Genomic DNA, 13057 nt, shown 5'->3' with positions numbered 1-13057 from the left:
ATTGACTTTCTTTTCTTTCTCTTTCTTTCTTTCTTTCTTTCTTTCTTTCTTTCTTTCTTTCTTTCTTTCTTTCTTTCTTTCTTTCTTTCTTTTTCACTTTAAGTGACTGGCTAATTAGAACAATTAGAACTTTTCTATAAATTCTTCAATAGGTCAACAGAATACAGAAATTAATGCCTCAGTAAGGGCATTTCAGGCTTTTTACAAAATCCTCTTAAAATTATAAATAGGTCCCATCAGTTCTTTACTGAGGTGATATTACTGAAGGACAGAAGTTTTTGGTTACTTTTGGGTACAAGATGAAATTCAGATTCAGTGTGTTCTGTGTTATTTCTCTATCAAATAGATATAGAATAGTTCAAAATCAAGTATAATGTAACACTAAAGTAGCATAGGTGGTTCATATTGGAGACTGGTCGATGCAAAAAATGTTAGTTCTGCCTAAAGAGGATTATACTGTGAGAAATTTGTTTTATTTTTATCAATTAGCTTAATCTTTGATTTGAATTCTATACCCTCTGGCAGCAAGAAGATGCTTGTTTCCTTTTTTTTTTTCTTTAAACAAAGGATTATTCTTTCTCAAAAGGGGATTGTCAAGTTCTTTTATTGTTTTATGTCACACAGGGGAAAAATGCTTTTGAGGCATTACCTCTGAATTTAGCAGGGACGAGAGTTTACTGCTATATAATCATTAGTCAATGCAGTAGCTGAAACCTTAAACAAAAGAAAACAAACTACAAACAGGCAAGCATCCCCTAAAGGCACATCAGAACACCAGAGAGAGGAAGCATGGATTTCAAACACGGCTGCCCAAGCATGTGCTAAATATTGCCGCTCCTGACTTTAAACAGCACACTAAGGAATACAACATCACCTTCCAGTCCTTGAAACAATACTAGGAAGCAAGAGAAAAAGAATTTAAAGGGTTTAGAAAATGTACCTTACTTCTACTCCTTTCTTTATTTTGAGGCGTCATGAAAATTATATCTCCAAGTGAGTAAAATCTTTCAGGATAAGGGAACCCCACCATAAAGCTATTAGAAAGACAGGACTAGACCTCGAATGCCTTTTTTCAAGATATGTGCTTCACCAAAACAAGCAAACTGCCTGATCCTTGTAAATTGTCTCCCACAATTACTGTTCACGATGTGGTTGTGAGCCACAACAAAGCCTTAGAAAGAATTTTACCGTGGCTGTGCAATTGCGTGTACAAACAATCGCCAGGGCCACATTTGCTTTCATGGATGATCACCAGCCTGGGGTAACTGTAAGTACTTGGAAGGAGCTAATTAGAGAACTGTATTTCATCCTGATATATGGCCAAATACTACACAAATAATACATACAGTGAAAAGTATCTAATTTATGCTACTTATGAAAAAGGAGGGTGATGCCTCTAACACAAATGAGAAACATTAAATACATTCTATTTTCTTAGTTTCTTTCTACTAGCATATTAACTGTGAATTCAGAATATATTGTTGGTGTTATATAAGAGAGTGATTGCTTCATTAATTTAAGTATTTGTCAACTCAGAATAAATTGTAGGTCACTGATTTGAATACAATCTACATCTGAAATGAACTGAGACTGTATGTAGCCTCTGCAGAATCATTTTGACAATTTAGGGTTTCAAGGAGGAGTCCAAATTACACCATCTGATGATTGTTCAATGATCTCTACATTTTGAGCTCCTCTATAAAGATGGGTCTCCAGCATGCATGAGCTAAAATCTGTAAGAAATTGACTGAAAAAAATTACTCTGTCACAGTCCATCTCCCCAAGAGAACTGCCCATCCATTGAAGGATGCTGGTGTAGGAAGAGCTCTCTGATATTGGTACTTTATACACTTTTGGAACACAAGATTCCAGAATTGTTGCTTCAGTTCTCACGACTGAACCTCACCATTTGATTGTCTGTAATGACAAGACAATTTGCAGGAGTCACTGGGAAAACAGAGAAGACAGGAGGCACTCAGAGGAGTTTATGGGAGACAGATGCAGAGAAATAAACTGCAAGCAAAATTTTGAATTTAATGTGTCAGGAAAGGAAAAGTTCCAGTAAAAATGACAGTTTCAAAAAGAGTAGGTATCAGTCAGGTCTTTAGAAAGAGTTTTCCTGTCTTTGGTCTTCAGCAGTTTTTGTGAAAATATGGAAAGGCAAATAGAAGCTGGATGAGGCTTCATCAGGGACAGCTCCACAAAGCAAATGAGATATTTTGCCATATTTTATTCCTCAGACTGATTCTTTCTGATAAGAGCATGACCTCATGGAATGATCTCTAGACTCACTTCCAAATCCTATGACCACATAAAACCAACAGAAAGCAGAGGAAACTTCCCTCAGAGATGTTCTTCCCAGTATCATAGCACTGTGACTGCATGGGAGCTGCTGTGCTGGATCCTCTTTTCCATCACTGATGCTGGAGCTTCCCCTCAAGCCAAACCTGTCCTCTACTGGCAACAGCTTTGAAGTTTCTGTAGTAGGACATAGTTTCAGTGGGACAGCAGAGCAAAAGGCAAAGAACCAACCACCTCTTTTTTCACATAAAACGCATGGGCCTGACAGAAACCTCTCCGTTAGGTAATGAAAGAAAGGCTCCACCCAACTCACTTGACGGTTGACACTGCTCGCAGTACTACTAAAGAACAAAACTTCCTTATATGATCAGATTTTAATATAAGGCTTTGGCCTAGCCTAGCTGTTATTAAAAACACAATTCTTGAAAAATGTACTTTTCAAAGGTATTTTGGAAGTCTCATTTGCTGGAAATGCACTAAAGATGAGACAAACCATATGCGATACTACAGCCTTGGAAAACAGACCTTTTCATTGGATAATGATGTGGGATGAGAGATATTTCATCTTTCCTACATTTATATGACAGTGATGAATTTAATTCATTCTATCACATTGAATGATACATTTATATTCAGTATGTAGTTTAAAATTTCATAAATTATTAAAGTCTTTGCCGTTTTAATTATAATATGAAGAGAGCAGCTAAAACTTATTTGCAGAGAATAATGTTCAAGTCAATAAATTTGGTAAGTTCTCCCGACAACATATAAATGATGACTTTAGTTGCCTGACTACCTGTGGAAGGCAGCCCGATAACAAGAGTCCTTGCGTCTCTTTTCCAGCAGAGTAAAGCCAGAGTCTGACCACTTCCTAACTTCAATAACCTCCTTTCAGCAACTGGTATCAAACAATTCACAGATCTTCAAAAGTTTTTCTATACTCCTGCACGAATGAAAAAGATCAGCCTGCTAAGCAGAGGACTGCAGACAGCTATCATCTACCAAGCCGTGAGCTGTAATTTACCTCACCAGTGTAAAGAAGAAGAAGATTCTTCACCCTGGGAGAATCAATAAGGGCTCTGAATACACAAGACAAGTAGTTTTTGACCTCACTTTGCACTATGCAGGCAATAGTTTAGCTTTCTTCATGTTCGCTCCTCATGTTTTTGAATCACAGGGACCACGCCTAGTTAATCACTAAATGCCAAACCAAAAGCCTAATGCAAAGATTTCATTGACTTCTTTTGGCTTTGGATGAGACCCACATGTATCAAACACTACAGAGAGACTATCCAAGATCCAGTGGTGACGTCAGTACCTGTCCACAAGGAACTGAACCAGCACAGGGCACACAAGTCAGACATAAATCATAGGTCTGTTACTGTCTCTTCATGCACTTCAGCTTAGGCATTGCAAAAGTATTGAAAGGAACTTTGGATAACTTCATGCAACTGAACATATTCTCCTCTGGTCCATACAGAAAAATTGAAGAGAAAAACAGTTGTTGAGTTGACCTTCACACAGTTTTCTTCCTTACAGTTTGGAACAGAGTAGAATCTAATTTTATTTATTTATGGTCTTTTTTGGCCTAAGAAATTTGCACAAAATCATGACACTCAGAGTGCTTATTTTAGAAAGAGAAATATTCATAATCTTCACAAGCTTTAAACAGCATAAAAACTAAAAAAAAGTGTTATTTTTTCCTCTTGTCCTAATTAAAAACTAAACAAACCAAACAACAAAACAGCCAACAAAATAACCCAACAAATAAAGCAAATTTGATCAAATTCTGTTGAAAAAGAAAAATGCCTTTAGTCTGAGGAGTCATATGCCAAAGTATAGACCAAAGCAGGTTAAACCAAAGGAATCAGAAAGTTTTCTGGAAAAGAAGGGCATGTAATGGGAACGACAACAGACCTTTAACTGTAGCAGTGCTGCTGGGTGCCGCCATAATGAACTGAAACCTACAATCTCCTAGGGTTAATAAGACACCTGTCTTGAAACTAGCAGTCATATTGGTTTTCCAAGCCTGCCACAATACTTAAAGTCTTGATGAAGTTCTTACTGTGCCAAAGGAACTTACTAACAAAGCCACTGAGTCAATTTAACCTAGTGAAACTGGACCCTGTAGACTGGGTTATCAGAGTTTTGTGTTGAGATAATTACAGCACTAAAGAGAGCATATGGGCTGTCAAGGCTGGCACATGGCCTGCGCCAGCTGTTACCTGGGTGCTTTGGAAAATCTACTGAACAGCATTTTGGACACAGAACAGCTATGTGTAAGTTTTCCAAGATATCTAGTGGGAAATCCTCATAATAAATTTATTTTTTATATGGGGAAGGATTACACCCAATAACATGACTGCAAGAAGTTTTCAAAGGGAAACTACCAGAGGAAAACAATTTTGCATGGTAGTGGAGTGTACCAATAGCAAGCTTCACATTGCTGTAGAAAGTAAACTATTCAAGAAATTGGCTTTTGTATAGCCCAGCTGAAAGCAATACTGAAGGACTCCTACTTAGAAGCTTTTCTAGAAACATGCCTCCGAGTCACTGGGATTTATCCTATTATTCCTAGTATTGCTACTCCATGAAAAATGTCTTCCAAATGCAATGTCATAGGTAATCAATTACTAACAACAGCAATTATTGATTAGCTGTGATGCTCTTACAGCATCACAGGGCCTGCCTTCATCAAGTAATATCAACCAAGGAAAACGTTTCAAATAGGTTGGGTCCAATGAGTTTGACGGGGAAATTTAAAGAGGAATCAAACAGAAACATGCCCAGACAGAATACAACAAATGGAAGATCACACAACAAAATTTCACAACATGTGAGGACTTGAAATTATGATTGTTGGATCTGGGTGGATTATAGTAAATTATGTTATTTATTTAGATAAGTAGACTTAATTACCAAAACAGAACTTCCTAAAATGCAAGATTACTCTAACTTTGCCTGCAGTACTTGCAGAATCTATGATCTGAGAGAATGACTGGGAGACATGGAAACTGACAAGTCACGGGGGATCCAATGCTTAACTTCCAAAAGCTGACCAGATGCATCAGAGTTTTGTGAGCAAAAACTTTGCCATTACTATGGCTGGGATTAGTGTCGCTGCACAGCTCTGAAAAACCCCTGCAAGATCCCAAATCTTAGTTTTTCAAACCAAATTAAACTTAGAAAGTTTAGGTAATGAAGCTCCAGCTTCAGTTTCAGGTCACCTTAATGAACAAAAACACAGATTCATTCCTCTGACATCATTACCTTCATGGACCTAATGCAAATATATCACTATTTGTTTCACATAATTCAATTTCATGTCTTCATGAATCTCTCAAGAAATTAATGGATGCAAAATTTAAGATTTGCTATCTCTTTGAACAAGTCATTTCATTAGGAATCTAGTTAACCCTTATTTCCTCCTTTTCTGACTCAATAATACAACTTCATTGATTGTGAAGAAGGGATTGTAATAAGTTGGTTCAAAACATAATTTTCTGCATGCTGAAATTCTTAACTTTGTTGATCTGCATCAGCATTATTAATGCATAGAAAAGCTGAAGTACTAACAATATTGGTACCATATTTTTTCAAAGCAATATCTGCCTTTTTTAGCTCTCTAAACCCCTATTTTATTGAAAAAGAATGTATTTTATAGTTTAAAAAATCAGTTATTAGATTTATTTTTTTAACCCTGTCCTAAAAACACTAGGAAATCCAGTTTACCTCAAATTAAGTGCATTACTGCATTATATTTTGCAAGCTTTAGCAAACAACAAAAAAATTCCCCCAGAAGAATCTTAATTCTTATCTATGGAAAACATTAAACTGCTAAGTGCTAACAACTGGAATTAGTCCTTAAATCTCTAATGAGAATAATAAAACATGAGTGCAGTTTGTGCTGTAACTTGATAAGGCCCGGATTTACTTGCTGTTAGTAAAAGTTCCTGATCCAGCAGTATGGCGTTTTACTCCCTGAGGTACAGGAAACAATATCTGTCCTTTAGGAGCATCCTCTGTGGTAAGCACTTCTTATCAGGGCTATCAAAGGACTAAGATAGCAGTGTAATATCTAGTAACAGCCGCTTTATGAGCAGATCCATTACTGATTTAAATCAATCTAAAGCAGGTAGTTCTGATTAACCCATTCAGAACAAAGCTGACCTCCTTGCAAGATTATTTCTTCTGAAAGTAATGCAAACTGTTTCTATGCTGCCAGGTGTGACATGCACTGAATCTAAGAAGTAGCAGCAGAAGTGTGGACCAAACACCACAATGCCATAAACCACTTTAAAAAAAAAATCTTAAACCCTTGTCACTCTGCAAAGATACGATAGTTTGCAGTAGTAAAGTTTAATATTCTTCAAAATTCTAATTTGAACTAAACTAGGATACTGTATGCAGAAGGAATTAATTTAACTGAGCCTGTCTAAAATCATCTTGCTGTCAATTTGTCTGAAAATCTATTTTTTAATAAAAGGCAACATTTAAACACTGTTCACCACAATTTTCTGGCAAAACATTTATTGGAAGGCAGTCTTCAGATTCTATTTGCTTGTAAAGATATTTTTATTCTTGCAATGGAAAATGCAATTGTAACTTTTCTTGAATTTCCAAAAGTAAAATGAAAACATTGCTATCAGTCAGCAGTTTAGCAAGTCATAGCTATTTTAATTTCTAGTGTTTTCACCTAATGTCAATGAAGAGTCCCTTCCAAGTCTTCATTAAAAAATCCTTAAAAGTATTGTTTATATTTTTTCATATGTCTTAAGAAGTAAGGGGATTAAATACAGTTTTTAAACATTCCAAATGCAACTCGTTTAAATGTTGTTATGTTAATTTGGCCAGTAATTAGATGATTAGTGTTTAGAAAGACAAAAAGCCCACTGCACCCAGTTTGACAGAGCTGGGAAATGCCCATGCGCTGCCGGCTGGGAGAGGCCCGCCTGAAAAACACGGCGCTCACAGAGATTACGAGAGCACAAAAACAACGCACGCTGTCGACACCCTCTCACTACTGGCTAACTCCAGCTCAAGCACTTGGACACACTAAATGGTCACCTTCACAATTTTCCTGGGCCTGATCCTGCTCTTTCCAAAGTCAGTCTGAGCTAAATTATTGATTGCAACAGTCAGTCCCTCGTGTTTTAGGAGTTAATGGGATCGAAGTGACATATAATCAGCATGCGTAATTTGAGGAGTTCGAACTTCTTGGATTCCCTCGTGACTTATTTTGGAGACATTGCCTTTATTTCTGAACTATCCCTCTGAATAACAATAAGAAAGAAAAAGAAATTTGGATTCTAGCAAACAAGCCGCTTGTTTCTCACCCTGATTTTCTTGAAGCTTGTTTAGAGCCTGACCTTGTAATCCTCCCATAACTCTTCCCCAGTGACATACTTGCCTACCCTTAGTCTAAATGCACTCCCTACCAGAAATTTTTAAAAAATATTGAATAGGGTAAACACACACAAAAAGTCAGCATTTCTGTTCCTGTCTACATTACAAAGGTTCACAGACCAAATGAAACCCCTTACACATATGAATTATTTTAATTAGTGTAATTTAGTATTCTCCACAAATGCAAAAGGTTACACTCTTACTGATTCTTTGATTTAAACAATTCCTATTAAACTGTGTAATTTTAGTTCAGTATGTGCTTTTGCAGTACTTTATGCAAACGTGAACTCTTTGAGATAACAAAATCAGCATGAATTTTGTATTAGAAATATATTGCAACATTAATAAAACAAAACAGTGTGTTTTCTTATGATAATATAGTTTAAAGAAATAGGGGGTTTTTTTCAAGATTCATACCATACAGGTGACAAACTATTTATTTACTCCTGCTTTTACTGGTAGCTATATATTTCTTATTAGATAATAAATTTGATCTTCCAAACTATTTTGCTTGAGCATCAGAAAATGTCCAAGTGCTAAAGGGAGAGATGGCACCTAAAATATGCTGCTGACGCTCTCTCTCTTGATAACACTGGAAACTGTTCTGTAACTTGATCAATTTCTTGCATCTACATAATATTGCTTTTTAAGGCTGGTATGGGAGAGAAATATCATAACAGGCTGATATTTTCAGTTCTTCAGAAACAGATGAAAATAAAAAGCTCTACCTTCAGTACTTTTCCAAAAAAATCTTAAAAAGGAGAAAAATCCTTTTTTCCTCTATCTGATTCAGGAATAAAATTTATGTCGTTTATATCATATATTGCTTTAGCATTTTCAAAAAGAAAGCTAAAACCAGGCCCAGAGCAATAGAGTATAGTTCTAAGAGTGTCAAATTATCTTCAATAGCCATTTATAAAATAAAATATAAAATCTTGAAGCAGACAGCAAAGAATTGTATTGAGGGCAAAATCTTTCACTTAAGACATAATTTTTTTTTAAAAAAACACATCCCTGAATCTTAAAAAACCACAGTAATATTATTTTCTAATTGCTACAGAATATATACGTCAGTAGTATGAGTGACTTTCAGGTGTCAGTTTTAAGTAAAGTCCCTCTACGTTTATTTCTTTAAAGATACTGCCATTTGGTAGGTCTGCAGACCTACTGGAACAGAAGCACTGTAGTATTTGTACAGGCTTTTTGTTCCAGGCTGTAAATGTAATCCTGCATTTCAAGGTTACCAAGAGGAAGGGAAGGCATTATCATTGTTTTTTCAGTCTGACTGTCCCATTTAGGTGATGTACATACTCTGAGCAAATTAATTGCTTTGTATTTTACTTATATTTATTAACTGAGATTAGGAAAGGCAGTAAAACACTATATCAAAGCATTATGGAGAAAACAGCCAGAATCAATCTTTTTTGTTTGTCACAGACACCACTTATTTAAATCTAAAATATGTTCTTTGCTGTTCTTGGTCTATTCTGGTAAATAATAGCTTGTACCAAATATAGGGCTACAGAATCCTCTCTTCTTTTTGAACATAAAAAACCAGAAACAATAAAAAGAAAGAAAGAAAGAAAGAAAGAAAGAAAGAAAGAAAGAAAGAAAGAAAGAAAGAACAAAAAAGACATATCAAACTTCTAATAATAGAGCAACAACAACAAAAAAGCCTCACCAAAACCCTGTAGTTTGTTAGATCTCTGCTTCTTAGCTAACTAGATTTTATTTCCATTTTCAAAAATCCTAAGTGCATTATTTTTGCAGGGCTGCTTCCAGAATTTAATCACTATGCCCCATCATTCCGACATTTATTTGGGGGCAAACCCTGCAATAACAAGAAATTCAGAAGGGCCTTGTAAAGAGAAAAAGACAAAATTGCTAAGTAATACAGGGCATTATAACTCCCTAAATAAGGCAGCTGCACATCACATTTCTCATTCAGACAATTGTGCAAGAAAAGCAATACCTGATTGTAATCATTTAGACTCAGAAATTAATTTAAAATAGACATGCTTGCATGTATCCAACACTGATTCAGTCACCCCACTTCTTGAAAGTTTGGTATCTGAAACACTGCAACACCATTGCCTGCTCGTTATTATTTTTTTTAAACAAAGTAATGCTGAATCTCCCACATAGGAAGGAAGATAAGTAACAATATAGTGCAGGCTCCAAGTTAAATCTGGTTCAGACAGCGTAATAATGATGTCATTAAGGCTCCGAGCTGAATGGGAATCAGACAGTACCATAGTACAGCTGCAGACATAAATCTGAAAGAACTTTTTTGGCTACATTCTCAGACTTACCTTGAAAGATATTTAGGAGCTCCAGCAATGTGAGTTGAAAGAAATGTTCTCAAAGGGAGGTTTGCAGACTGAAGAACCTGTGTAGGCCTTACAGGCACTTTCTTCTGTGGAACAGGAAGGAACATTTTGTTAAATGAATAAACTAAGAAATAATTTCGGAAGAAGTGCAAACCAGAAAACAAATAAACCTTAATACTACCACAAATAAATGAGACTAAGGCAATTGTGGGACTGCTCAAAGCCTTTTTGCCTTGCTGAATGAAAGCAATCCCTAAGACTGAATGGGTAATGAGATCCTGGCTCCTGAGATTTTAGCTTTCTTAATCATGTTCATAATTAATTCAAGAACATTGATAATTTCATTACATTCTTTTTGTCTTATCAATAAATGATGTGCCTGCACTTTTGGTCCTGTGTACAGGGAGAAAGGAGATGCTTTGGGTAATATTGCACCAGGAATTGTATATGTATATATACATGCATATATATATATATATATAAAATCTATATGACCCAAAATAGGATGTGGTAGTTATTATCCATAACCAGGCCTCTATTATCAGAATATGATGGCAAGCAGTTACAAATAATTAATAAGCTTTTTATGCAGAAATGAAAAACCCTTTAAAGAAAAAATATGCTGCAAATATAATTCCTGTCTGAAAGATACGTATCTGAAAAAAAATACATTTTCAGACATATTTAGGAATGGATTTCACAGGAACTCACATTATATATATATATATATGTATATATATATATATATATATATATATTTAAGCATCTCTAGATATCTTGTTTTTAAAAAAATATCTTATGAAGAAAAAAACAACTTCATCTCTTTTTCCTATTTGGAGAAATGTGCCCTTCTGTTTGTCCTTCCTAACACATTTCCAGTATCAGCTTACATCTGACACCATCCTATACTCACTCAGTCAGTTGAAACTGTCTGGGGCTTTTTACATTGTGGCTTTTTTGGTGGTAGGGTGTTGTTTTCTATTTTATTTTTGGTTTCTTAATGAAGACTGAAAGCTTTCTCTTTATCTAACAGTCAGTCAAATGGAAGCATCCCTTTAGGATTTACTACTTGCTCTGTGTAACCTTCAACAAAGCAACAAATCAGTTTTGCTCTCTTTTTTTGTTTGTTGTTGGTTTAGAGGTATCATCGATTTTAGGCAGCAGAGTACGTAGAAGTGAAAGTTTCTGACTGGGAACAAATACTGCTGTGTTATTTGCTCTCACTTGCACCTTCTTATTTCATTCTGACATCAGTGAAATCATCCATGGACAACATGTCCCTGCACAAGAGAAAGCACCATAAATGAGTCACAAACAGTTTAATAAGTGACTTCAAAACCAGGCTACACTCAGGAAACGTCTACCACCCTGTAGGAATCTCGGCATTTCAGCTGATTATCTTTTTAAAATAATAAAATCAAGCATTTCCTCCTTAAAAGCAGGTTAAATATCAACTTAAGCACAAATATATTCCCCACCAAATGTTCTCATTTTCCACTCTGTTGACACTGGTTTCATGGGGATGTTACTCCATTGAAGGTCTCAGTGGCTCTGAGCCAGCACAGCATGTGACAGGTCACCTGAGTGCTACACTGATGCATGTGCAGATAAAGGGTTTCCATTATGAGGATAATTATCAGGGCTAGGGAAGGAAGAAAGCCTGAATTTCACATATGTGTAATGTTTTGGGGTCATAAGTAGCTACACATATATCACTGCTACTGCAAAAAAAAGAGACCAAGGAGCAATCCATGGTTCAAGATCAAATGACACCAACAGATTGCAGCCCACGTTGCTCACACACAGTGCCTTGGATCAGAAGTGGCTGGAGTGACCTCGCCCAAGGAGCCCAAAATACACCTGTGGACCATACCAGCAATCCAGCAGGGTGGACAAGGGGGGCACTGCACTTAGCCTGGTCTCTCAGCCTTCATTTATCTTTCATGACTAATATCCAAAGAGGTGCCAAAATGTCTGGTATTAAAGACCTAGAGCAGCCCTAGAACTCGGCTCAGGAGAACCTAAACAAGCAGTTTAGGTTCCTTAAAGGGTCCCTCAAAGGATGGGGTAGGCAGCATAAAGGATCTACTATAGTGTAAAAGTAAAACTTTCCCTCTTCAAGTTTCAGGCAATGATATATGAGGATCACAAGAAGTAAAATCAGGTAAACTCAGATTATTTAGGATGTTTGATATGTTTACCTGGAAAGACAAGACCTGAGCATCCTTTGTAGTGTCCCTCCCAGATTACAGCACTGTTCCTTGAGGCTGTAAAAAAGCAAATTGATTTAGGCAATCCAGGTACTCTTATTCCCAATGAAGACAAGAGCGTGTAAGTCTTAAAGAGACCTTTACCCCAATGATCCTGAGCCTTTATGGCCATAACCATAAATCAGATTATCTGAATTGCCTCCTGGGGGGTCTCATCTCCCCACTCAGTGTAAAAAGCCTCTGACTACACTCTCAGTTGAGGCATATTAAGGGAATACCTGGGATTAGATGGGATACCGTTCCTGGATGCATTGAATTAAGAATGCTGAATGTATTCAATTAAGTAGAAAACACTCCCCCTTCCTCCTTGCTGTTTTCAGAGGGCAGAATTCAAGATAAATAGGTTCAGCTCCTGGATTTTGATTAGGTTGTTCTTGCTGTAGGTCAGTGTAATGCCTTCAGGTGTTATGAATCCAAGCCTTATTGCTGAGATCAGCAATTGTAATCCCTTTAAAATTTAGGGCAACACTTCTTTGAAGCAAATCTGAACTATAAATAATATGGAAGAACTTGATAATAGCTTTTACTGCAAGAGCTATTAAAGAGATGGAGCCCAAGCATCTTTGGCTGGTCCATGGAGTTTTTCAAGAGTAGTCTCAAAACCTGAAACTGTTTATGCAATTGGAATACCAGGCCCTTTTTTATCTGTAATTTATATATAGTCTCAGGTCATCCATGCTTTCTTCCTAATCTTTAAAATGTAAGTACTACTCCTTGAATTTGAAAGCATCACATCAGAGCAGAAACCTT

At 36.3% G+C, this 13057-nt stretch overlaps 1 long non-coding RNA gene across 2 annotated transcripts in view; it reads right to left on the bottom strand.

The window, feature by feature from the left end:
- The window catches only part of LOC136285991 (uncharacterized), a 36677-nt gene extending 24075 nt beyond the window's left edge, over window positions 1-12602 (bottom strand). The window contains exons 1-3 of one of the 2 annotated variants that reach the window (XR_010719655.1): window positions 12526-12602; window positions 12239-12304; window positions 10020-10123 (exon numbers count right to left, since the gene is read on the bottom strand). This is a non-coding gene — a long non-coding RNA (uncharacterized lncRNA). The other variant, XR_010719656.1, reaches the window with a different exon arrangement.
- Between the last annotated feature and the right edge of the window lie 455 nt (window positions 12603-13057).

Source organism: Chamaea fasciata, unplaced genomic scaffold, assembly GCF_029207755.1.
Source record: "Chamaea fasciata isolate MVZ Bird 193981 ecotype frontalis unplaced genomic scaffold, bChaFas1.0.hap1 SCAF_2, whole genome shotgun sequence".
Taxonomy (NCBI): domain Eukaryota; kingdom Metazoa; phylum Chordata; class Aves; order Passeriformes; family Sylviidae; genus Chamaea; species Chamaea fasciata.
This window is presented reverse-complemented; position numbering and strand designations above follow the sequence as displayed.